This window comes from Rousettus aegyptiacus, unplaced genomic scaffold, assembly GCF_014176215.1.
Source record: "Rousettus aegyptiacus isolate mRouAeg1 unplaced genomic scaffold, mRouAeg1.p scaffold_m13_p_8, whole genome shotgun sequence".
NCBI lineage: Eukaryota > Metazoa > Chordata > Mammalia > Chiroptera > Pteropodidae > Rousettus > Rousettus aegyptiacus.
In genome coordinates this window covers 66,134,307-66,162,035 of record NW_023416311.1, presented here as the reverse complement: position 1 = coordinate 66,162,035, position 27,729 = coordinate 66,134,307, and the positions used below count along the sequence as shown (strand labels likewise).

At 43.0% G+C, this 27,729-nt stretch overlaps 1 protein-coding gene across 1 annotated transcript in view; it reads left to right on the top strand.

The window, feature by feature from the left end:
• The first annotated feature begins 22,451 nt into the window (after window positions 1-22,451).
• Window positions 22,452-27,729, top strand: part of THBS4 (thrombospondin 4) — a 169,250-nt gene continuing 163,972 nt past the window's right edge. The window contains exon 1 of the mRNA XM_016118914.2: window positions 22,452-23,101. The gene's annotated coding sequence lies outside the window, so the exon portion shown is untranslated. The remainder of the gene's footprint in view (window positions 23,102-27,729) is intronic.

Sequence of the window (27,729 nt, the reverse complement as noted above, 5' to 3'; positions counted from 1 at the left end):
GACTCCCTGGAGGACAGGGAGTGGCAGGAGAAGAGCAAGCCCAGAGTCTCCTCTAAACCCTCCAGTCTAATGACTCCTTCAGCCTCCTCCTAGGTGGAGGAAATGGGAGACAGGGAGAGACCACAGATGTACCTCCCTTCACATGGTAGGAAACATTAGACATAGGTCCAGGTATTCCCCAAACCCAATTATGTTTACTGTTAGAGACTTGGAAAATATAAAAAGGTATGAAGAATAAAATAAAAATCGGTATTAATCCCAAAGATATACTGTATTCCATTCTAAGGCATATAGTTCTTGCTTTCTAATATTTCTTCAATTGGGATGTATTTTACAATTTGAATATGTTTAATGTGCTATTATTATTTCTTCCTAAAAGACTTTTGTTAAGCCTCTGGTGCCTTTCAGTTGTTAGTATCTTAGAAATGAGGACATATGGTAAACTTCAATTGTTTTTCAGAGGTAGAGATTATATTAGAGCATCTTCCCATGTCAATAGATAAAAACCTGATGTATGATGACTGCAAAATAGTCCATCAGCTGAATGCACTAGAATGTATTCAACTAATTCTACCCCTTGGCATTTAAGTTGTGGTCTTTTTGTTTTAGTATTATAGATAATACAGTGATAAACTTCCTAGTACTTAAGTCTTTGCTCCAAATATGATGTTTTGTTTTTTTTTTTTTATCCCTAAGAATTGGTCCTTGAATTTAGGATATTAACTTTTTTAAAGCGTTGTGATAATATTGTCTCTCAGGAAAGTTATCCAACTTAACCCCCCTTTAGTATTATCTAAGAGTGTTCATCTCTCAGCATAGTCAGTAACTCTCAGCATTGAGTTATAGGTCGCTATTATAAGGTGGACAGTCTTTCTCTGAATTTGAAGATTGTCAGTCCTCAATGCCTAACCTGTCACTCCTTGTCAGCTCTCTTTCTCCCTCTAAGTTTAGTCCAGAGTCTCCTGGAAGAACAAGAACAGGCGCAGAGGAAGTGGCCAGGCACATGCAGGCTCGTTGTTGCTGCAAACCTTTGCTGCCAAACCCAACATTGTATCCGGATGGGTTAGGCTCATTTATGGAAAAGAGAGGCACCCCTGAATGGCCGATAGAGCCAAAGCAGGCAAATGAGAGTCCAAAACTCCTTTTCCCTCTGCCCACATGGCTCCCCAGGGATAAGGTGGCCCTATGGCAAAGCACTGCCCAGGAAGCTGGCATGCAGAGCATTTGCTGGTTGATGTTCCTCCCTGCAACCTCCTTCTCTCCTCTCTCTACCCCAGTGCTGAACATTGGAGGAACCTGAGTTTCCTCTGGAGGCCAAGAAGCATCACTCAAGTGGATGCCATGCTGCATCTTGGTTTGCATCTAGCTGTCCCAGAGGCAGCAAGGGGAAGACTCACTCGGGGTTCCATGCCATCCGAGACAGTTTCGTGAGCATCTGCCATGTGAAGGGCAGTATTAAGTGCTGTAGGAAAGATAAAATTTTATTTCTGTTAAGAGGTTTTAATGACACCAGCTCTATGGATCCTTGTTCTACCTCAACCCAACTGCTGGCTCCTTGGGTAGAGATAGGAGACTTTTCTGGGAAGGAGCAGCCTGTGTTTGCTCCTCAGAACTACAGGCAGAAGCAGATTGGACTGTGGCAATGGGAACCTGGCACATTTACCAGAAAAAAAAAAAAAAATCCTTTCAGCTCTCGGTTCCCCAGAGAATAATGCACCAAAGCAAAGTGGATTGCAGGGACATTCCTCAGCAGGATGATTTCTACCCAGGTTAAGAAGAGAATTTGAGGGCCTAAATGTGCCCAGCTGCATTGTATTCTTTACCTGCCTCTCCACTGGGGTACAGATTTTGACAGTCAGAGATAACTGGAAGCTTTAGGTCAAGCCTTTTAGAGTAGAATTTGATCGGCCTTCTCCCGGTAAGATGGCTTACCAGATCTGGTGGGCCAAGCTCCTCCTAGCCATGACAGTTTATGTTTTAATGCTCCTGGGGCTACACCTTCTGCTGACCATTTGAAAAATAAATCATAGAAAAATATATATATATATAAATACATATTTTATATATATGAAGAACAGAAAGGTAATATATATATAGGGAGAGGAAAGGTAATAAAGAAGATTTGTTTCAATAGTAAAAGAAGAAAAAGGTTAAAATGGGGTTAAAACTAAACTCTTAAAAATGAAAAAACATCAAAATAAGATTAAAAATAAACAACTTTGTTTAAAATTTCAATATAAAAAAAGAAGAAAAGATAACTAAAATAAATCTAATTTTAAAATGAAAGAACTAAAAGGTCTCAAGTTCAAAAAATAAAAATTTTAAACTTTGTATGTAGGAAGTGGGGAGAATAGTTACAATTCCAATAACAAAATATTAAGAGTTTTTTTCAAAAGAGAAGCAACAACTAGATGATATTTAAAATATGATAAACAATTAACTCCAATAAGAGATTAAAAACATTTTTCAAAAAAAGTAGCTAAATACGATTAAAATAAAACCCAAAAGCTGTGAGGTGAGAAGTTAAAAATACGTTAGTAGGTGAAGCTAACGATAACATGGGATTTAGAAACACTATAGAATGGAAGCGAAAAAATAAAGGAAAAAGCGAAAATGAAAAGTTTTTACATTTAGAGCTGGGCAAAAGACAAAAGAGGTGAGGAGGAAGCAGTGCAGGCTCCAAGTTGCAGAGCACACGTGTTCCCCTGGGAGCAGCCTCTACTTCAAGGGGCGCCATTTATTTGGGGGCGGGGAGCGAGGAAGAGCCAGGTGGCAGACAGTCAACAGCTCCTCTTTCCCTCCTTGTCCCATACATCCCCCACAGCGGCTCTTGGCTTGGTCTGAGCCTGACAGTATTTCTCCTTGCTCCTTAATTCACTGTACCTATATGAAAGGCTTCGAAGGAAAGGAATTTTCCAGATTTAGTGCAACCATTGGTCAGGAGAAAGAGCCCTAGTCCCTGCTGGGCCGCAGCATCCTGCAAACCTCCTCTGTCCCTGCTCCCCTACTTTAATAGGTAACAGAGAAGATAGAAAAATGGATGAAGAGAAATCATATCTAGTACTGTGAACCATTTACTAACATCTCCTTTTGATGTCTTCTACATTAGGACGTAAATACCAGTGGCAGAATCTTCTGTAAAGTTGAGGAAACTACCCCATATGTAATTGTATTGGCTCAAAATTGTGCAGAATAAAGTGTAACCTAAAGAGAAACCAAAAATAGTTACCTGGTTTCTTTCGCCAAATTTCCTTGAAAACTGTAAATGCATAAGAGTTTTAAATTAAGTAATCGGTTAATAAGTATTTGTTGAGTATCATGTGTTTGGAGGCCTTCAGCTTTCCTGGCAGCAATGAGAGCAGACTTCCCGGCTTCATTGTGCACCCAAAGGGCATGAGGCCCAGTGCGGGCTAGTTTTCATTATGGTGACCTACTCCTCATCAGCCTGAAAGCCAAAACGTGTATTTGGGGCAGGTGTGCTCCTCCAGGGTCTCTTCTTGGACCACTACTAAGACACTCCAGTGTCTTCTCTTTTTTCTTCTCTTTGAGAAGATATCAGTTCTGCAAGCAACTGGGCATTTTACAAAAGTGTTGCACTTTATTTCTACTTCCTTTATTTGCTTTCTTTTGCCTCAGACTATGCTACAGGTCTGACTACACAGCCTAAGCAGCAGATCCACTGGGAAGAGCTTAGATAACATTTAAAAATTAATTTCAGACTTTTATATTTCCATTTATTACTATGTACCTGTATTTCTCCAAGCCCCATTAGTAACAGAGAAGTCCTATGAAACATATAGCCCAATAGTAAAGCAATAAACACACCTCCAAGTCACCCATATTTTGGGGTGAGCCCGCGGCACCCTACACCATCCCACCCAACTTCTTTTGTTTTTTCCAGCCCTTTTTTTGTGTCTACTGCTTATGAGTCCACTTGGGGCCTGTATATCACTATTACAGCTGGGTCCCATGTCAACGGCAAGTAGTGATTGAGGAGTAGTCTACATTTCCCTCCCGAGCCCCTCCAAAAGACTTAACGGAGAAGGTGGGCAGAGGCATGGCACCATTTTGCTGCTCATGTCCCAATGGTTGACCCCAAGCATACAGTTGCTGGTGCCAAGCAACAAAGACTGAGCTGCAGAGCCATACTTTGTCTCTGGGAGGTCTTACCTGCCAGAGAGCTGGTGTGCTCCATGCAGAGATACAGAGAACATCCACTTCCTACACTCTGGACTACTCTTCATGTCCTGCTCTCAGAAATAATCTGCTGCACCCTTTCCTGGTCTCTTCCTGAGCCCCTTTCTCCATAAGACTTGGACACAGAGCCATAGGGTTGGCTCCAGGGATAAAATGGGACATATACTCTCCATGTTCTCCTCCCAGAGGGATGCAGGTCATCTCCTAGCAGGCCCTCCCACCTCTCCTTTAGACGTGCTGCTGAATCTGGCTCCCACCCTAGCTTCAGTCTGGGATCCCTGCCCCAAGCAGATTAACCCTGTGACCGGCAGCAAGGTATTTGTCCACCCTGGGGCTCTGTGTTTTCATCCGTAAAGTGTGACCTACCCTTTCCATGACAGTTATGAGCATTGAGACCTACAAAAAATCCCTGCACACTACTAAGTGGTAAAAAACCAGGAGGCGATTGCTTTGTTTTCTTTCAGCCCCGAATAGACTTGCAGGAAGGGTTGGATTCTTTTCCCTAATACAATATGGCTGGCCTAGTTTAGTCTTTTTAAACAACAAATTAATTTTATATGATTTTTTTTTTTTTTGTATTTAATAGTATCTTGCCAAGAGACTTTAAAATGTCAATGACATTGGGGTTGAGATAAGATGGTAGATTAAAAAGGAAGGCAAGTATTGGGTGTGCAGGCTGAGTAGTAGCTATGTAGAATATACTGGACAAGTAGACTTGCCCTCGTAGTCCTTCTCAGGGGGAAAAAAAAGCTTAATGGCTTGAATTGAGTGAGCATGCTAGAGGACACTAATTTTTTATGCTACAAATCATGAAGGGTATAGTTAGACCACGGTAGCCCACATAACAATAAAACTAGCTGGAAGCTACAATTATTTAAAAAAACAAAAAGCTATGTGGCCATATGCCAGAGGAAACTGCTTCCCGGATGTTTAGGAGGAGGGAGGGGGGTCAGAGCTTGAGCTTGCTAGATCCTAGTGCTGCTTACCTCCTCTGTAGCCTCCCCCAACACACACACAAGTAATGCTCTAAACTGTCACATATTTAAATATTTAACTTTAGATTTAGATTTGAATTAATTTAAATGAAATAAATTTTAAAATTCAGTTCCTCAGTTGCACTAGCCACAATTTAAGAGCTCACTGGCTAAAAGTGCCTAGTGGCTACTCTATTGGGTAGTGCAGATGGAGAACATTTCCATCATCACAGAAAGCTCTATGTGCAACCTAAAACAAATCCCACCATGCATCTTACTCACACGCTGCTTACCAGCCCAGCATCACAGTGCTCCTCCCTTCCTGGTGGGAGTTAGTCACACACAGTGTTAATAGAAACTCACTTCTGACTCCCTCCCTTACCTTCACCTATGTAGAGAGAGAAAATTGGGCTAGGGGAAAGAAAGGAGAAAATATAAAAAATACACAATTTCAATAACTGAAATTATTTTTCTCCAACATGAAAGTTAGAGAAAAACAGATGGCATTTTTTTTTTTTTTTTTAAATGAAAATCTGGGATCAGAGAGAAGGGAAGAGCCAAGCGTGAGTTTCAGGGCTGTTGCTGATTTTTCCTGACCACCTCAGCCAACTCAACATGATCGTTGCTGTTTCTGTGAAATACACAAATGTTCTGAGTCTCAAGATTTGGGTTGCACAGAGAACTCTTTTACATTCAGTTGAAAAGATGCTTGCTTTTACCCAAATTTATTATGATTCTGTAACTTCTCATCTTGCCTGCCTCCTGGCTATTTTGTGTATGAGGCAGAACAGATAAGCTTTGACCTTGGAGCTGCTCCCTGAGATTTTCTGCAGATGGTTTTCAATAATAAGGTGTTTGCTCATTTGTTTCTAGGTTCTTTTATTTCAAAATAAAAGTGCAACCAAATTGACCCATGGGGAGAAAACAGATTAGGTAGAAAATAGCACCTCTTTAGATTTTTTTACTCTAATGAACTCTGATTTCACCTGTGAAATTGTCCCACCAGGATGCTGGCAATAACAGAACAGGGCAGGCCAAGGGGAGGTCAAGCAGCGACCCTAGTTCTGGGCAGGCACGTGCGAGGGCCAGGAAAGTCAACTGAGGCTGAGAGGACAGGCAAGGGCCATTGGCAAGAGTCCAGGAGGTCAGAGAGAAGGCGAGCCTCAGCTGTTCCAGCCGGCGCCTCAGAGCCAGGCACAGGCCATTCCTCCACCAGTTTGGTGTGGGTGGCCTCAAGCACATAGGAGTTATCTGAGTTTGGGTCCTGGCTCTGATTCAGGTAGAGAAAGAGATGGAATCCTGGATACTAGAGCTGAAGGGGCTTTCAGGATCCTCTTCTGATGTCTCCCAAAGAGCCTGAAGTTAAGAAGCACCTGTGTGCGTGTTAAGCATGGAGCCCTGGCACCTGAACCACACCTCCTGAAGCTTGCTCACCAAGGTGTCTGATAAGCATCTCAGGTGACCCTGATCTCACGAAGTCTGGGAAACACTCATCTATCCAGTGGTTTTCAGGCTGGGCCCCACAGAGCTCTGATGTTTCCATGCTTCCTTAGAGCTACAGAAGGATGTGGTAAGAATGAGGGGGAAAGATTGATTGAGCATATGAAAGTCGGGCTTCCCGCCCCAACCCCCCACTGCAATTCGCTGCAATCTTATAATGGTAAATAATAGTAGCAAGTGTTTGTCAAATCCTACTGTACTAAATGCTATATATGTATTATCTCATTAATCCTTGTAATAACTATGAAGTAGGCATTATTAGAGTCCTTATTGTATGGATGAGAAAACTAAGACTTGGCAGATAAGGAACTTGTCCAAGGTCACACAACTAGCAAGTGGCAGAGCTGGCATTTGAATGATAAAACTTCTTACCAACATGTTATACCAACTTTGAAGAAGCTCCATTTATTTCTGGGCCTTTTGTAATATTTAGTCTATAAAAATGGATTCTATTGCAATACAGATGTAAAAACATATCTAGTCTGATCCCTTCCTTTTATACAAGAAGAACCAAAGTACCAGACAGGTGATCTTGTACTCACAAAGGCACAGAACGGAGAACCAAAGTTTAGTGATCTGGCCTGAATAAGGCTGGTGGCTTCCACAAGAGGCCAACTCTGAACTCAGATCTGCCTCGAGCCAGCAGTGTGCCCTGGGCCAGCACAGCCTGTGACCTTTCCGCCTGCAGACTGGAGGGCTGCCTCCCAATTTCCTAAGGCTGGTGGACACCATATGCTGAGAAAGAGTTATGGCCCCTGCTGAGGGCTGGATCGGGTATGAGGAACTTTTAGCCAAAGGGGAAAACAAAGTTCAGTTTATTTTGAGTAAATTTCTCATCTCATTACATGGAACCATGACTCCTTTGTTAGCCTGCCTTGAGACCCTACAACTACAACCAAATCTGATTCTCTTTCATTCCTGTTCTAATTAATGTCCATGTGGCTTGGGGCTTTCTTAAAGGGTGACTGTATTTCAGGTGCTGGTGACTTATTTCTTCTTCCTGGGACTGGTTCATCAATCACTTGGAGATGTTTTGCAACCGAAGGGCAAATGCATTTCTCAGAGCAGCAGCCTCCAGCCTAGTCCCCAAGTCAAAGCCAGGCCATCAGGAAAGGGCTTGGGGAACAAGCCAGCTGCTGTCATCCAAAACCCAGCATCTGGGAAACGAATGTGCTGCCTTCTGCTCCCACTGGGGAATGGACATACCACGAGATGCCTGCGAGTCCTGCTTCTGAAACACATGGGTGTCTGTCAGCCTCCCGTCCCGCTGAGGGGAGAAGACAGGTTTTAGAAGCTGCACACTCTTTGGGGAATCCAGCTGAGCCGCCCAGTTGATTTATTTGATTGATTGTCTAAGACCCAGTGTTTTTTCCAGGGCTTCTGTCAAAACTATCTTTCCATGGTGAGAAATCAATTTTCCTCACTTGGCTGAAATGGCTTTACAAAATGCACTTTTGAGAGGCCTTCACTCCGTGGGATGCTTCTTGAATGATGCGCCTCCTGACACATGCTCTCTGGGAGAGGGGCTTAGATTAAACAGGCTCTTGACTCTGTTTATGGCCTCCTTGTCCTCTCAGGTTTCTAAAGAAGGTGGGTCCACCATGCAGCCTTTAAGCAGCTCTCCTCATTACCTAGCAGATGGATCACAGACTACTTCTGCTTACATTTTTCAAAGTGGTGCTATCCCTGATATATCTTAGCAGAAAGTCCCACACTCAGCAAATCCGACCAAGGAAATCTGACATTCGCAGCATAAGGCAACAATGCAATGCCACACGTTCGTAGGAAAGTCTGGGAAGAAAGATGAGGAGATAAAATGAGAGCGAGAGAACAGGATGCATTTAGAAGGGAGCAAATTGTAGGGGAGGCAAACTTTTACTTTTACCCTCTTAGAGTCGCCCCCCCCCCTTTTTCTTTTCTGTCTGGGCCTGAGAATTAAACTGACCTAAGACAAATAAATAGGAGAAAAGCATTCATATTAATTTAATACAAGTTTCACGTGACATGGGAACATTCATAAGGAAATGAAGCCCCAAAGAAATGGTGGAAACCACTGGCTTTTACTTTAGGTCGAACAAAAAGAGGCAGTTGTGGAAAAGTGACCAAACTATGTGGGAAGGTAAAAGGAAGATAAAAATTATTTTAACAAGGTCCGTTTGTACAGAATTCTCTCAATTTCACCTCCTTGATGATAAGAATGTTACTTTCCTTTTGGTATAGGGAAATCCTCTTTCTTATGGGTATTTCATTTCCTGCTCTTAAAAAAAGAAGGAAGATCAGAGTGTTTTTCTTGTATTTGCTGTTTTTAAAGTGCCTTTATCTCAAAATATGCCGGGGCAGCATATTTGGGGTGGCATGCCCCTAAACTCCTTCACCATGTGGTATTAAGAGCAGGAGGCCTCTGACCTGCTTTGAATCTTGGCCCTGCTACTTACTAGCTATGTCTCTGTGAGCAAGTTCTTTATTCTCTTATTGGTGACTTCATCTGAAAATAGAACATACTTCATGGAGTTGTTAGAATTAAATGAGATAATGGATATAAAACTTTTAACACTGAGCTGGCGCGTAGTGTGTGCTCAAAAATGTGATCCGTTATAATTATTCACTCCTTGTTGGGACGCGATAGTGGATCCCCTGGCTTGACGTGGGGTAACCAGTGAGGTTTTGATTCATCCATGACTGTAATTTCTCAACTGCCTGGGCTGCCATGTTTTCCAAGGAAGTTGGCAAGTACAGTGGACATCCCTAACCTGCCATAAGACATCGAGTTCAGCTTCCTGAAAGCAAGGAGCCTAGAAGACAGGTGACTTCCTCAGAGGTGAGGCACTCCTCAGTCTCTTGTCCACTTCATTCTGCCATTTCAGGAGGGATTTTTCAGTTACTTAAAGAGAGGCGGGACCAATTACATGTAGCTCTGCCTTATGGAGGAAGACTTACTGGTCTTTGCAAGCCCCATCTCATCCCAGATGGATCACAGACTACTTCTGCTTACATTTTGCAAAGTGGTGCTATCCCTGATATATCTTAGTAGAAAGTCCCACACTAAGCAAATCTGACCAAGGAAATCTGACATTTGCAGCACCCTCCTCCCTACCCTCCCCCTCCTCTAGGGTTCGAACACGTGTGTCTCTTTTTTAATCTTCTCAAAAGGAGGATGGATGACTCTCAGATAAATACACATATGGCTAGAATAATTAAATCTGGTAGTGGGTAAGGTAAAGCCCTGGCCTGTTATTGTCGTTCTACCCCCACAGGTCTCTCGTTCCTGGCCTGTTCAGGGTCCTTGAGCAGAAAGAAGTAACGACTACTCCTGGTGCTGGGTGGGGAGGTGCAGTCAGCCACGTTTATGAACTGCAGGGGAAGCTCCTGGGCTAGGTTTCAAGGGTCGTCCTATGGGTTGGTGTAGCTGTCTAATAAAAGACCATTTTCGTAATCAGTGTTCAGTGAAAACGTACCATTTTCATTTATAGAAACAGTGAAGCCACCTGCTATTTAAAGTCTCCTCCTCTTCTTCCTCACCCCGGGGCTGAATCTTCCAGCTCACTCCCTCAGCCAGCTGTGTCTTGTCAAAGTTCCAATCTCCTCCCTCGGGAACATAAATCTCTCTGACCATCCACCCCACGTGCATTGCTTTTGATACTCTGTCTGGAGCCTGGGATTATGGCCTCACCCACAAAAATAGCCTTATTGAGAGTGGTCAGCTGAGGAGGAACTAGGTGTACCCTATCAAGGGAAGAGAAAATAGAGGACGAATCTCCTTCAGAGTCAGCCCCAAGTCACTGATTCACTCCCCACCCATTCCCACACAGCTCCGGCTGAGTCAGGCTCTGACAACTGAGAGGGCGGAGAGGCAAAAGAGAAGAAAATGCTGCTGCAGAGACAGGAGCCCAGGAGCCTAGAGTAAAAGGAAGAGCCTCAGAACAAACAGAAGGAAGAAAGCAAAACAAAATGAGGCAACAAAACCTCAATTCGCAGCTGGCTTGGGCAGTGGGGCGTTTTGGTTAGTGGAAGTTTTCTAGTGAATTGTGAATGGAGCCAAAATCTTTTTGTCTTAATGCTTAATTTAGAAAAACCTTCCATATAATGGTAGTTCACTTTCTTATCTGCCCTACAGATGGGGACCATGGGATCTTACAGGATTTCAAAGGGCAACAGTCTAGACAAAAATACCAGTTGCACAGTGGAGAGTGTGTGGCAGGAAGTGTCCCAGCCTGGGTGAAATACAGGCGGAACACCTCTGCTCCTCCTGAAAGTGAAATCTCTGCTATAAACGTGCTTTTTAAATGTTTTTTATTTCTCTTAATGATTGATTGCTGAAAATTTTTGTTAAATTTTAACATAAAGTATACCCCTATTCTTCATACTGCAACTTGAATATCACCACCTCTGTGAGGCCTTTCTGATTACTCCTTCCTCTCGACCCTCAGGCCTCCCAGGTATTTCTCTCTTCAATTAGCATACTGTGAAAATAATCTGTTAACACGTGATAAGGTAGACAGGTGTCTGAGGGAGGGCCTCATCTGCTGACCCTGCTTGCGTCCTTGCCTTGAGCTAGTAATTACTCCAATTACCTGTGAACTCCCAGAAGGCAGAAAACAAGTCCCGTTTTACCATAAAACCCTGGCTTCTAGCCAGAAACCAGAGAGGAAAGGAGGAAGGAGAAAAAGGAGATATTCTATAAGCAGCTAAAAGGGGAAAGAGAAAAACCACTTATAGGCTTGGTGATTTAATCTCAACTTCTGAGACATATTCCATGTCTTGTTTCTCTCTGACCTGTAAAACAAAATGCCTCCCACAATGCTTCTGAGGTCTGAAAGTCAGAAAGATATCCCTCTCTCCATAAACCGGTCCATTCTCTAAATGCATTATAGGGGGTAAGGGTAGGGTGGGAGTTTAAGGAAGAAAATCAGTCAACAGTTATTAAGAGCCAAATAGACATAGTGTCAGATCTATGGGAGTTAAAGCTGAGGATAGATCAGTGACCATCCAAGAAATAGATGGCCAACTCCACTCTACATTGGCTGAGTCCCTGTTCCGTGAGCCATAATAGAAAGACACCTAAACAGTCTTTAATGGGCCACGACCTGTTTCTGAGAATGGAAGACCAGGAGTAAAGCAAAAAGAGGGCCAGACTCTGTCCTTGGGTCCAGTCCCAGAGGCCCGGTTGTGCCATGTCTCTGGCTGGGAGACAGCTGCCTGGCCTCCGGCCCTTGGACCATTCACGTGGGAGGGCATGGAAGGAGAAGGAAGGGGTGGTATATGGGGCTTTGCGCCAATGGCTCTGAGCGCAACAGAAACCTCTCCCCGTCACCCTCCATGGGCCTGGGCCCCAGCAGGCCCTGCAGCCTCATGTCCGCCTGGCCATGACCTCAAGTCTAATTTAAGCCAGGGGCCTGGTGATCCTTTAACAGTCCTCTCAGAAGGCCTACATGCTGCTTAAAAACAAAGCAGCTAACAGCGAGGTGTTTTATAGACCAGGGATCGCGTGGCGAAGGCCTGCTGTAGAGGTTGTAACACTGTCCGGTAGGAGTCCCACCTAAGCCAGCCTGGCAGACAACCTGCCCAGCACGTTTCTGTGCATCAACAGTACGTGCAGAACTTTACCCACATAGTGAAATGGGAAGCACACGGGACATTTCTTCAGCATGTCCTGCTGTCTGTGGACTCCTGGAGGCCAGGCCCTGTCCTTCTTTCTTCTGTATTCTTAGTGTCAAGTTCTGAGCCTGACAAAGGGTAGGTGCTCAACAGATGCTCCCTGAATGAATATAGTAATTCTATTTTCAGAATTCAATCATGACTGCATCAGCTCTGGCCCATTATCTCTTTGCTCCTTTATAGGGATGAGCTCACTGCATGTCCCCGCAGTCCCCAGTAGCACAGCTGTTACTCAGCCTCCACGTCGGTGGGAAGGCAGGCTGCTCCTCATGCCGGCAAGTCAGAGCACGCAGGGTTCTGCCCTGGGTCCACCCGGACCTCATTTAGTCCACTCCTTCCTCCTTTCTTGTCTCTCTTCCTCCTCCTCTCCTCCTTCTCTCTCTCTTCTGGCGAGGTGAACAGTCATTTCAGGTTACCCAAGTCTGAGGGGTTTCTCAGGATATGGGAATTTCAATGCTAGAACCAGGGACGTCCCAGCAAACCTGGCAAGTTCTGTTCCTCTTTCCCCTTCCAGAAACATGTAATGAACCATTATGTGGGCCCAGCCCTGAACTAGACCCTGCGAACATAACAGGAACAAGATAAAGCTTCCACCCTCAGCAACTTCACAGTCCTATGGGATGGAGACACAATAGGCAAGATATGGTAGAGCACCACAGAGAGGCACCTCAGCCGGAGGGGGAGGGAGGGCGAGGTGAACCTGGGGGAGGCTTCCTTCAGGATCAGAAAGTCTGGTTCGGCAAATACACCCGGTCCTGGTCAGGAAGACTGGGGCAAGTATTTCCTTAAAGGGTAGGCGGTTACTCTGCATCAGCGCCCACTTACCTGGTGTAGTGTTCCTGAGGAATCAGAGACTGACAGAGACCGGCAATGCCGTACATGGCACACCTCGATTGTACTGGGAACACACGGCTCGGGCTACGTCAGGGAGAGGTCGGCTGGTGGTACCCAGGGCAACAGAGCCAATACCTTCTTCTCAGGAGTGGAGAAATGTTAATTACATTTCCACCCCCTTCTCATCAGCCTTAGCCCTCCCTTCTGTACCCTCTGTCCCTCTTCCCCACATCCAACACATAAATATAAGCAAGGATCATGGCCAGGTCACCAGATAGGTGGTCATTTAAACTCCTCTCTTATCATGCCTCGAGCCTCGATTTCCACCACAGCTAGAACACAGAGCCTGAGGAAGCAGGAGCTGGGGACACTAGTGCCTTTGACAGCACTGCACGAAGGGGCCAAGGAGAAAGCGGAAGATGGCGAACGCCTTTCTGTGCTGAACGTGTTCCCCCAGCAGAGGGTGGTGCTCTCCCTGCAGCGCCGCCTCCTTTGAACTCTTCGGCTCAGTTCCTTTGCAGTTTATTGTAGAACTCCTTCCTACCGGATGTTTTCTCCTAGAGTCCACCTCAGTGTCAGCAGTCTGTTGTCACAGACTCAGGAATTCATTGATTATCGATGATTATGGATTCAATAATTAATTATTAATAATTCATTCATAGTAGGATGATCCCTAGTGACATCCCATTATTACAAGGGAGAGAAAAAACCTTTTATCGAAAGGGACAACACACACAGCTTCTTTTTCTTTCTGAAGTATATTCAGTTATAATTGGAAGTGGAGGAACAACAAAGGAAAAGAGTATGTTGAAATCATTAGGAAACTGGTTTATCCACCAAGATTAAAGCATAAAAGGATAGAATAAAGGCCCCCTTCCCAACCCTGGTGGAATACTACATCAAGATTAAAGTGTCTTTGATGAAAATAGCTCAAGTTAGCTCTGTGATGAAAGTTCAAAGACATTACTGATGAAGAGGAGAAAGATGCTAACTGTAATGCTGTGATCTGAGAGTTTGATCAAGTACCATGCTTGGATTGAATTGATTTGGTTACTGAAACCTCTATGCTGGGAATGGCCAACGGTTTCATAGCAATTGGCATCTTGGATTGATCACTAACAGCTGTTTAAATTGAGAAGGATTCTGGGGTTGCATCCAGGGTCATCTACAGATGAGGCAATGATCAATTAGTGATGTCAGATGTAGCCAAGAAAGGGTGGGAAGCGCGGAATTCAGATACTCACCATCCACATAGCTTCAACTGTGGTTTGTTTGTGCCTGTTCTCATTCCACAGAAGTTGGGTCACCTTAGCTTTTATTTTGTATCGGATTATTTATGAGAGCGCCATAACGGGTTGGTCACTTGTTATTATTCTCCTAGGATGTGCCAGGAACTCTGCTGCAGTCATTGACTGCCTTTCTCTAATACTTCAGGAGTGACCTTTCTTAGAGTAACCTTGTGTCCTAGCGCCCAACCTCCTCCTTGCTTCCTGTGAGGGCACAGTCGGTTTTTCTGTAACAGGGCTGACGTCATGATGATTTCAAGTGATTTGGCCCAAAGACAACACCTACTCCCTGAACAATAGCCATGAAAACTTAACACAGTAACGAGTGAGTCACATTTTCCCTGTGGATGTGATTTGCAGATGTTGGAATGAAACCTCACCAGGGTTGCCTTCTGAAATGGAACTTCCAGAAAGCAGCAGGCAGACTGCAGAACAGCCTTCTCAGAAAAAGACAAGCTTCTTATGGACCAGCAAGAGCTCCGGGCACATGAATGCCACCAAGGTTTCCAAAGAAATTGGAATAAGAGCTTTGTTAAGGAGCACAGAAATTTACTTTTATGGAAAGATTTAAACTCACAGTATACCTCATGAAAAGGAATTTTAAAAATTTCACTCAAACTATATTCACAAATACTAGCTCATTTGATTTTCATTGTCACCCTTGGATATGGGCTAAGAATATGGGCTGCGAAGACATCATTCTTCATTTTCCTAGGTGAGAGAAGGGAGAGAGTCAGTGGCTTGCATCTCAGGGCACAGGACTGATGAGTGAGTGACTGATTCAGGACTCGGGTCTTCTGGTCACTCCTAGGGCAGTACTCTCTTCACCTCATCCTGCCCTTAGAAATTGGAGGTAGGCTGCTTAAGTAGCAGTTCATTTGTTTTTTCAGAGAGAAATGTATCTTTAAAAAATAAGAATGAGAATCAAAATTGTCTCAAACATGAAAAAATTATTTTAGTTATATTTTATAATACATTCAAAAAAATTTTTAAGGTGGAAAAACTAAGGGGCAGAGGGAAGTGGAGACAAAAAGAAATGGAAAAAGACACACCCAGAGTGCCACATGTGCCCATGGCTTATTGGGGTAACAGCCCCATAGTGTAGCTTTTTAGGGTATAAAGTGTGGTTATGTTTTCACAAATATAAGCAGCATTATGGGCAGTGCTTCCCCTGGGCCCTGATGACACTGAGGATAAAATTTGGGCCAGGAACCAGAGGTCTCTTAACCCTGGGCGAAAACTAGAGAAATTCCTTTGATGCTGTAATGTTTAACTTCCAGAACTAAACGATTGACCTGGCTTCGGCTCTTTCTTTAGAAAGTGAGCAATGACTGAAGAGCAGCTACATTACAGAGTGAGAGAAAGCATGGCCAGAGAAAACCAAAGTCGCACCCATGAACGAACGGAACATTAGCGTTGTTCCTGAAGTTCTAAAACTGGGATAGATACCCAGACCTCACCCCAAACCCGCTGAATCAGAACCGCTGGGGGCAGGACCCAGGCCGCAGCACGTAAAGCTCTAGGTTTTTTCTAACGTGAGGCCAAGGTTAAGAACACTGGTTTAAGAGATTTGTCCAGAAAGGCTGACTTAAGAAAGGAAGACACACCTAAAGGACCGACATGAGATTGTGGCTGGCCATGCAAACCCTTGTCCAGGAAAAGAGACTGAGAACGAGAGACGGAGGTGACTAAAGAGGACAGAATATAGGACATGTGGTGGCTGAAGGCATTCACTCTTCGAATTTCCGAGGGCGAAGACACAGGGGAGAATCGAGGGACTTAGCTGCAAAGTTTAGTGTGAAAACATCCCCTCTCACCCCCCGTTTGCTTTTTTAAAATCTTTATTCCAAATAAAATATTTTAAGGGCTGGGAGAAGGGTACTAAATCTCCCAATTTGTTTGGTTTTGGGCTCACTCTGCCTCACACAGCAGCAGAATGGGTGGAATGATCACTTGCTGGTGTGTAGAACTCCTCAGGCTGCTCTCTTAAGGAGAACACCCAGACAGTGGACAGGACAGCCATACAGAAAGCCACACCAAACACCAGGAGAGGTGACAGGGCAGGCCAGAACAGCCAGAAGAGGGCGATGTCACGTCAGGGAGGGGCACTGAGACAACATGTGATGAGAACGAAAAAACAAAAAAATCACCCTTCCGAAGTCCTTTGAGACTGAGTTAGGATGAGGAACTTCTCTTTCTGTCAATGATCTGAATGAAGCTGTGAGAATTCATTTTAGATCCACGTCGATATCACTATCATGTCACCTGCTATCGCTACCCGGGCCCCGGACTCCCTGGCATCACTGCCTCCTGGGGGGCTACTTCTTACTCAGCTTCGCGCCCCGTACAGTGTACAGTTTAACATCTACCCAGCATGCAGCAGAAACAAAGTGAACATTGGTGGACTGAGTGATTAGAATGAGGTTGGTGTTGTGGGCCACTGTATGGGTTAAATTCCCTACCTTCTCCAGAAAAGCAGGTCCTGGCTCCTGTTGCTGGGGGGTAAATAGGAAAGCCCTCTGTGAATGGAGGTTCCAGCGAGGTACTTCCACTTGCTCTCCAAGCTCACCCTAAATGGTGGCAGGGAAGAGGAGATGTGACAAGAGATTACCTAGAGGCGGCATTTAGGATCATGACACTTGGAGATGTGGAGGCAAATTGGGCTGGGGGCAGAAGGAGGTCAGATGGTCTTGTCTGATCCCTCAGGGCAGGGCCAACGCTCCTGGGGCAGTTGAGGGACCACAGCTCCGAGTGCCACCGCTTTTTGTAACTTGTGATCAAGGAAGATTTTATGAGGCTAAAGTCCCTTCTGGAAAGACTGATCACTCTGAAGTTGGACGTCCAAGTGCGCTTCAGGACTTCATATTCTGAATGATGAGAAAGCTCTTGTTCCCTCCAAAGCAGTAGGTCCTGAGTAAGCTTTTGGAACCTCTCCGGAACCTTGGAAAACTTGCTGCCTTCTGAACAAAGCGTCCTGCAATTAGGAAACAATTTTTTGGAAGATTTTGTCTCCACTGCTCAGTCTAGCTTTTTTTTTTTTTTCTGGCCATGGAATGTAAAAAGTTTCCAGAACATCTCCTGTGCTCTGATGTTCTGGATTAATCACATTCTGAGGTAGAGCTTGGAGCCTGGCTTGGTCTGGACTGTCACTGAGAGGATGCAGATATATTGGTCAGGCAATTACAGAGTTAGGTCAGGGCATTAGAAGCTTTGGCTGTGAGAGCTGGAGATTACGTGAGAATCAGTTGGACAAATGGCCACATCTCCCAGCCAGACAGCCCTCGTCAGTGCCTAAGAATGTCTGTTCTGAGACCCTAAGGCCTGGCTCTGTTAGATGCGACTCTGCACCTGCACTAGATGGGAATATGCTCAGAAGACAGAGGCTGGGGAGGAGAAAATCTAGGTTGGCCTCTGTTGCTTCCCATTTGACCCAGAGGTAGGCACTTCTGGTTGGTCAAGTGGCTGCCAAGAAATATATATGGTTAGTCTAAAAGCTGGGCTGTGTTTTGATTGACCATGGCTTCTTAATTCTCTACCACCTCCTAAGTCTGGCTGATTGGCCCTGGCCTTTCAGTAATACTAAGTAAAGAAAACTTCTAGCTGAGGGCAGGGTCTGCAGTGTCTCACTCTCTTGTCATGTTCTCCCATTCCTGTGCCTTTGGGAAAGGAGAGCTTGGTCTGAGTTTCCTGGGTGTTCCTTTGGTGAAAGCATTTGGACCTTTAAGAATCAATCCAATTCTCTTTTTTCCTTCTGGCTGGGGAAACCTGGGAGGGAAACCTGATCTCCATATTTAAGAGGAGGTAGGATTTAAGCCAAATTGTCTGGGGTGAGGCTCAGGCATTAGTGTTTTTTCTAAAGTTCCTCAAGTGACATTCCTGTGTGGCCAGGGCTGAGAACCCCTGATGTCAGGTCCTCAGCCGAAAGAGAATTTGTAGGCGTATGTATGTTTCCTATCTTTCTAGTTAGATGATACACTCCTAGAGAGCAAGGACAGTGCCCTTGTTTGGACATCGTCTCCCTCAGAGTTTGATAGAGCGTACTACACAGTGCGTTCTCAACAACTATTCAAATATGAATTCTTGGATGCATGGACAAACAGCATAATTCCCTTAGAAATCTTATCCACTTGAGGCAGTGACTGCTATTTTAAACATGTTCCAATGTAGAGGCCATTTTAGGGACATCTAGGCCAGCTGGACCTGCCACAATTACACTCAGCACCATTCTAACCACTTGAGAAATGTCTAGACAGAAAAACCTTCCAGACACTTAAAGGTAGAAAGTGTCTCAGGTATTCTTTTTTTCTTTTCTTTTTTCTTTTTTTTTTTTTTTTTGGTCAAGTCACTGATAAACAAAACAAAACAAAACAAAAGAAAACAGAAAAGCCTTATTCTTAGACATAACTTTGTTTCTGTAATTTGCTGGGGAAGATTATCTCATTATCTGGTTTTCCTTAGGGAAGTTAGACAAGGCAATAGTGTCACTTGTGTAAATACTTCTCAAGGATCCTCTGCAATTATCCTGATACTCTATTATGATTGAAGTACCTATAGGTCTGAGCGCTTCATCCTGATAAAGAAGGAAACTAAGAAAATTATGAGAAAATAGAGGTAAGCAAGAAGATTGAGTCAAGAGAAGGTGGAACTGGAGTTTGGACTGAACCTTCCACTACCAGCCATCGTAGCACTGTTGTCTGTGGACTGACTTTTAAAAATCAACCTAACGTAGCACAGAGAAGCATTTTGGATTTTAAAAAGTAGCCAGCACAACAAGGAGGGATCATGAATCAATAATTTAGTTAAGAGATTAGATGAAGCTTCACAATTAAGTACTTAAAATTACTATGAAAAGTAGATTTTTTTTTGCCTTTTTTTCTGTTTTTTTTTCCTTGTTTTTTTCCCCCCTCCTTTCTCCTTTCTTCCCTCCCTTCTTTCTCATAATCATTAAGTGAGTGAAAAAGAAAAACTCAGTTTTCACATTCCCTCAAAGAGGTCATGATTTAACAGGGAAGATGGAAAGTGTCAGCAGCGGCTCTGAAAGTGGACGTGAAACGTGCCCGAAGGGAAGGAGCTGGGGAGAGGAAGGGGAGGAGAAGGGTCATAAAGGAACCTAAAACTGGTGCTCAGAGTCAGACAGAACATCTGAGACCACCTCATCCAGAGTCCCTCATGGGCCCCTTAGCCAATCGGTGACTGCTTGACCTTTCCTAAATATCTGCTGTCATTCCACTGCCACGCAGCTTTGGCGGCCTGAAGACAAGCAACAAAGTCTCTGTCAGTCAGTGTCACTCACATTCCCTTGGTTATAAGAGACAGAAAACTGAAAACCTGGCTGAAGTGAAACAGGTAATTTAATAGCTCATAAAACTGAAATGTCCAGGGTATAGGTCTGGCTACAGGCAAGGCTAGGTGAGGGGGTCTCAATGAGAATCTTCTGCTCTCTCTCTCACCTCTGCTTCCCTCAGGCTTAACTTCGTTCTCAGGCAGGCAAGGTGGCCACCTGCAGCTCAAAGCTTCCATCAGCTAGGCTCAGCAACCCAAGAAAAAGAATTTCTTTCCTATTAGTCATGGGTAGCTCTCATTAGCCCTGCTTGAGTCAGGGCTTATATCCAAACTAAGAGAGAAGGAACAATTAAGGATAGCTCCAAGGTTTCAGACTAGGGGACACTGGAAAATGGTAATACCTCGACCAAAATGTAAGATAATCAGAAAGAGTACTGGAGAAATTGGAAAGGAAGAATTTGGTTTTACATAAGTGAGAGATACTAATGTGATTCTAATGAAGGATGGCAGGTAGTTAGAGAAGTGAGGGTGGGAGTTTATGGAGAAATTGAAATTGAAGGTGAGAATTTGGGTCATTCTATAGAAATGAGAATTGAAACTAAAGAATTAGTTGTGTTCAATTAGGAAGAGTGTGTAAGAGCTTGGGGGGGGGGCTCTGGAAGGGTGGGTTATGCACTATAAAGCATTCTGCAAGTGGAAAAATCTATTATTAGCATCAAGATTGCATATATGAGAGAGGAGGAAAACAAGAAACCCATGAAGGAGAAAGAGAATGTAGGATGGAAACTGAGATGCTCCAGATCACAATAACCATAATGAGTCAGGATGTTTTTTTTTTTTCAAGTGATAGGAAACTCTATTCAAATTAGTTTAATTTTTTTGAGGATTTGACTCACATAATAGGTAAGTCCAGGGTAGTCTAGGGTCAGAGGCATTCAGGATCTCAAAGATTTTTGCTGTCATTCTTATTCTTTTCATCTTATTCTACTTCCCTGCGTTGGCTCAGGAACCTTCTCCTTATAGTGACAAGAAAGCTTCCAGGGTCTTCATTCTCTCTTACCCAGCAGGATGAGCAGTTCTCCCCGAGACAGTTTCAGTGATGGGTTCTGAACGCATCTGTGGCTGCCATTATATGCCCATATCTAAGTTAATCTCTGGGCCAACAAATTGTTACGCTCTTATGTTTAGGCAAGTCAGCACTCAGCTCGGGAGTGAGAAATGGAGGCATCCAAATCATATGGACTGAAAATGAGGGAGGATTTCCTCTAGTTCCCTAGAGGAAAATTGGGGTGCTCTTCCCAGAAGAAGGTGGAATAGATACAGCAAAAACAATGACTATAGAAACCAAGGGAAGAGTGTCAAAGAGGGTGGTAGTCAACAGTGTCACATGACCCAGAGGTTGAAGAAGATGGGAAGTAAATGGGCAGTGTACTTTAGACCCATGGCTGAGTCATTTGTTATTTTAAAAAATCAGAAACATGGAAGAAAAACAGATTTTAATGGGTGAAAGGCTGAGTAGGAGTAGAAACACCATAAAGGCAGGAATTTGATATTTTTTAGAGAACTCTTGCAATGAAAGAAAGCAGAGAGATGAACCCAATTCCTACAATTAGGCACTGTGCTAGGTTCTGCGGGCACCGAGAAGAATAAATCCCAGTCTGTGTCCTCAAGAAACTCAGAGCTTGGAAAGGAAGAGAGAGTTGTCAGTGAATAAAGTATGCAGGGAAGCAATACTTAAGAACTCTAAGGTAGCAGAGTGGGAAGGTGCACTGAGAGAGTGTGATATTAGATCAGAGCTGTCCTACTAGAGAGAATGATGAAATCTATTCAAGGGCATCCAGAAAGGCTTTTCATGGGAGGCAGTACCTGAGATGGGTTTTGTGGGATGAGTGGGAGTTTGTTTTAGGAAACAAAATGGAGAAAGGAGTGGGAGCCAAAGGCAAACTTTCCATAATAGGCCCATGCGTGCATATTCTGGTGTGAGAAGTGCAGGGGACGGGGAGAGGGCAGGCAGAGAAGGGCCTGTGTGATAGGCCCAGGCGTTGGATTTTGTCCAGTGGTGTTGGGCAGCGGGCAGTGAAAGGTGTTCAGTCAGGGTAAGACAGGTCAGATTAACATGCTAGAAGAATCTCTCTGGAGTCAGTCTGGAGAGGGAGCTGCATGGACACTGACCCGCCAGTTCAGAGAGTGTGTCGGTAGTCATGGGAAGGAGTGACAGAGCTGGGCACAAAAACAGGTACAGAGAAGAGGGGGTGGAATGGAAGATCACCAGGAGCAGGGAGAACGCATAGGCTGGTGGTTGTTGGGTGGGGAGTGAGGAAGAGGGAAGCTTGGAATATAGGAGCCTGGAAGGAGGAAAAGAGCCCTGGAGAGGGCAATGCCAGAGGTGCAGGTGGGAACGGGTAATGGGAGGAGAGCTTTCCAGAGAGGCAGGCTCCAGACACAGGCAGGCGGAGACAGGCTGATCACTGCTTGGGGAGGAAAGATAGAGAACCTAAAGCATTATTGAGGAGAATTGTTGGAGAGCTTTAATCATCTCAGTTAAGACTGCAGTGAGATCACCTGTTGGGCGTGAATGGGCTTCAGATTCCCCGTGGGTCTAGTAGCAGAACCAATCACTCGCTGAGTCATGCCAGCTCCACCCCCACTGGCCCTCCTCTGCATCTCCTGCTATTTGCTGGTGTAGGTCTTCATTAACTCAGCAACGCTGCGCAGGGCAGACGTGGGAGTGCTTGTCATACCTCCATCACCCCAGGAGCTTCTTCAAACTTTCACCCACCCAACATCTGAGTTCGGGAGGTCTGGAGTGAGCCCTGAGCATGTGTGTTTTCAGAACCCTTCACATAGGAGACTCTGAAATGCATCTTTATCTCCACTCCCCCGCCACTACACACACAGCTGAGAATCACTGAGGTACATAGGACTGAGTTCTGGAATTTGCGATGGTGTGGGAGAAGATGGAATGCAATCATTTGCAGAAAATGGGTGGGTGTCAAGTGACTCAGGAAAGTAGGACCAGGAAAGCAGGTGGCTGTACCAGCAGATCCCGGATAGCGCGGGGGCTCCTGTTCTTACATTCAGCGGACACCGCACAAGAATGCCAGTGACCACACGAGATTCAGATCTCTAAAAGCTGAGCACAACCGAGGATAACCAGACTTTTCTGAAGTATCATGGTCATTCTTCTAAAGGCAAGGAATGAAAATGGAGCGGAGTTGGGGGGAAAAAAAACCAACTGTCGATATTGGAAAGGCACTGGGTGAGAGCTTCAAAAGTTGCATAAGTTTGTGTGAAGCACTGCCCTCTGCTGGTTACAGTGGGACCTGCGGCTGTACGGCTACAGCATCCTTGACTGCTCCCTGGGGAGGACAGGTGAGTGAATGGGGCTTCTGAGTAATCGTAGGTCAAGTCACAATCTATCGTGAAATTCACACATACGGTTCTTCTGGTACAAGTTGAGCCTGAAACTTTAGACTTGAATTTTTGCCAGTTAACTATGTTCCAATTAAGACACAAACTATCCAGGAAAAACACTAAGGCCCTGAAAAATTTCCTTATAAAATATTTTGATGTGTGTTTAATGGCCACAGCTACCTGGAGGTAAGCTGCAGAGGTAGAAATTTTTCCTGGAATGAAGGAATAAATTTTCAAGAAAGATTTGGTAATGCCATGCTGAATAATAATGGCCAACATTTATTGAACATTGTTATTGATCATTGGCGCTTGATCAAAATATTTTGATGCATTACATCAATTAACTTTTGCAAAAAGCCGATGAGGCAAGAACTATTATCATCATTTTACTGGTGAGGTAGCTGAGATATAAGGAGTAATAGGTACCTTGGCCAAGGTCACAAAACTTTGGCAGAGCAAAGAATTAAACTTAGAACCATTATGCAGCCTCCTCATTACCGTCACAGCCCCCACTGCTCTATCACATATACCAGAAATGTATAATTGCTCAAACATCAGAGATGTTTATTCCTACTCATGTAATGGCCCCAAGCAGGTGTTTCTTGTGACTGGGTGCCTCTTTTCCTCCGTGTGCTGATTGAGGGACTCAGACTCTCGGTCTATGGCTCTCTATTAACTGGGGCTGGTCATTTTCATATACATCTAGCCAGCCAGAAGAAGAGAGCAAGGAGAAAGCACTCCTGCTTTGTAGAGCTGTGGCTCACATTCCAATGGCAAGAACTAGACCTTGGCCACACTTAGATGCCGAAGGGGAAGGGAGATGTAGTCTCTGCCTGGTCAGCCACTCTCCAGCACCAATATGGGAAAAAGAACAGGAATTTCAATGGTCAGCCTGTTATCTTTGTCCTCCCTCTAGTTGAGTATGGTGGGATGGTTCAATGACTCGAGTTACACCTTTTCGAGGAATTGATTACTACCGCAGGTGAGCACCACCTCAAGATCCTAAGGCAGGGATCTTTAGCAATAAATTATCTGTGAGCTGCTTTCCTGCTGACAAAGCATGTTCACATATATTATCTCATTTAATCCCCACAACTACTGTGAGGTGGGTTAATTACTTTCTTTCCTAGATAAACCAAGGCTAAGCATCAGGTGGCTTGCTCAAATTCCCACAGCTGGAACTCAAGTATTCTCATTGCCAGATCTTAGAAATAGTGGCAGCTGCTAAGCTTAGGAGGCGCCTGATCAAAATATTTTATGGTGAGAAGAAAGGAGTGGGCAGAGCTGTGAGTAGAAACAGGTGATGCTATCCATGGCCTGAATTGACTCTGCTCGTTAAACAGAGACCCTGGTAATTCTTCCTCCAATTACTGCCAGGAATTCTAAAATTGGCAAAGTGGGAGAGAAAGGCACAAAGGCAGGAGTGGCTGTTGGAGAGACAACAACGTTCTCAAAATTTTTATTTATTTCCTACCTTTACCAAATGTCACAGAAAAAAATAGAACCATGGCTTACAATTCACAGTTTACTACATTGAGGATTTTGTTTACCCTTGACAATTCTATCACGTTCTTGATTGTTCCAGATTTTTCTTTTTGAGAGTTTATGAGTCTTCACTTTCCTCCCATCCACCCCATACCCTCCTTCGAGTTTTATCGGAGACAGCAATCTAGTAATAAGGAGGAGCTATCATTATTTTTCACCAAGCTTTCATTCTGTGCTGGTTGTAATGTGTGAAGTTTTATAGTTTTACTGTGAAAGTTTTAAATATACAAAAAAGAAAAGTAGTATACAAACATATAGATACTTAACTAAATTAAAACATTAGCTATTTCCAGTGTCCTTCGGTTATTGATTTCTAGATTAATTCCATTATGTTCAGAGAATAGAATTTGATTCCAATTATTTTACATTTGCTAAGGTTTGTTAAAGGCAAAAATATGGTCTATCTTGGTGAATGTTCCATGTGCACTTGAAAAGAATGTGTATTCTGCTGTTGTTGGGTAAAGTGTTCTATATAAATATCGTTCAGGTCAAGTTTGTTGATAGCGTGTTCAGGTCTTCTGTAAGCTTGATTTTCTATCAACTTGTTCTGTTACTACTTGTTATGGAGAGAAGAGTGTTGAACTATCCAGCTATAACTGGATTTACCTATTTTCCTTTAGTTTTTTTCCGTTTTTGCTTCACATATTTTGAAATTTTGTTGTTAGGAGCCTACACATTTAAGATTGTTATATTTTCTTGATGAATTGAGCTCTTTATTGTTAGGAAATGTCTCTCCTTATCTCTGAAATATTCCTTGCTCTGAACTCTACTTATTCTGATAGTAATATAGCCACTCCAGCATGGCGTGTTTTTCTCCATCCTTTCACTTCTGACCTATCTCTGTGTTTATGTTTAAAGTGGATTTCTTGTATTCTCTTTTCCGCTCTAATTTTTGTCCCTCTGTTTTCTATTTTATATCTTCTTTAGATTTGAACATTTAATATTATTAATTTATATTTGATTTATTAGTATCCATTTTAACATATATATTGGCTTTTAAAAAAAGTTTTAGTGTTCTACACACATTCCTAGAACACTATAAATATAAATAAATAAATATATATATATATATATATATATATATATATATATATATATATATACACAGACTTTCACAGTCTACTTAGAGGTAATATTTTTAACCACTTCAAGTAAAATATAGAAGAGGGGTCTTCACTTTCCCCTCTTTATGTTATAGTGGCCAAATGTAGTACATCTGCATACATGGAAATGTGAGCCATACAATCTTATGATTTTTACTTTCAACAGTGAGACAGATAAGGAACTGAAGGGGCGAGAACTAGTTTTTGTTAACCCAGATAATTATTATATCTTTTGCTCTTCTTCATTCCCTAAGTTCCAGGTTTCCTCTGGTATCATCTTCTTTCAGCTTGAAGAATTTCCTTTAGCATTCTTTTAGAGCATGTCTGCTGGCCGTAAACTTTTTTGATTTTCTTTCATGACTGGAGACTCCAGGTGGACCATGACCAGAGTCCACCCTTGGGCACAAGAGAAAAAAAGAGGGAGAAAATCCTAGAAACTCATCCCACATAGGACATTTCTTCAAATTTCAATTCCCCTTCTTAATTTGTCTATTTTTCTTGTCAGAATCCTCAGAGAGTTAGTTGCCTTTTGTATTTTGTCCAGTATTTTAGTTATAGTCAGTAATAGTCTCCATCTTTGCTTAAGGCTATTTTCTCCTATCTTTGGTTGAACTTTCTCTTCATTTTCTAACTTCCTAAGATGGAAGCTTAGATCATTGACTTGAGACATTTTTCTTTTCTAATGTAAGTATTTAAAGCTGTACATTTTCCATCTGAGCACTGCTTTTTCTATACAACAAATTTTGTTTTATTTTTTAAAATTTATTTTTCAATTAAAGTTGACATTCAATATTTTATATTAGTTTCAGGTGTACAGCATAGTGGTTAGAAATATATATAATTTACAAAATGATTCCCTGATTAGTCTAGTATCCACCTGGCACTATACATAGTTATTACAATATTATTGACTATATTCATATACTGTAGTTCACATACTTATGACTGTTTTGTAACTACCAATTTGTACTTTATCTCTTCACCTTTTTCACCCAGCCCCTGAATCCTTCACATCTCACAAATTTTAATATGTTGTATCTTCATAATCTTTCAGTTCAGAATATTTTCTAATTTTCCTTGTGATTTTTTCTTCAACCCATGGGCTAATTAGAAGCACACTGTTTAATTTATAAATATTTAGAAGCGCTCCACATATCTTTTTTGTTACTGATTTCTAATTTAATTCTGATTTGGGAACGGAACATGTTAAATATAATTTCAATACTATTAAATGCATCCAGACTTGTTTTATGGCTGAGTGCCATTGTCTATAAATTGAATATTTATGTGTACTTAAAAAGATGTTATTCTGCTGTCTTGGGGTGATGTTCTACGACCATTAATTAGGGCAAATGTGGTGCAGATCTTCTATATCTCTACTGGTTTTCTATTTACTTGCTCTATCAATTGCTGAAAAAGCATTGAAATTTTGTATTTCTTCTTTCGGTTTCATTAGTTTTTGCTTTATGTATTTTTTGAAACTGTTTTTGGATGTATAAACATGTAGGATTATGTCTTCTTGATGAGCTAGCCACTTCATTATTACAAAATGTCTCTTTTATCCTTGACAGAAATCGCAATCTTTAAATCCATTTAATCTGACATAGCGATTCCAGTTTTCTTATGGTTTTTGTTTGCCTAGTGTATCCTTGCCCAACCCTTACCTTCTCTGAGTTTTTGTATTTAAAGTAGATTTTCTTGTAGATAACACTTGTTAAGTTTATCTAGTCTGGCAACTTCTGCCTTTTATTTTGAATATTTGACAATTTATATTTAATGGAATTATTGATATAATTGAGTTTAAATATAATAGTTCGGTATCTGTTTCCTATTTGTCTCAATTGATCTCTATTCCTCCTTTTCATCTTTTTCTACCTTCTTTTGGATTTGAGTATTTTTATATTCCACTGTATCTCCTCTATTGACTTATTAACTGTA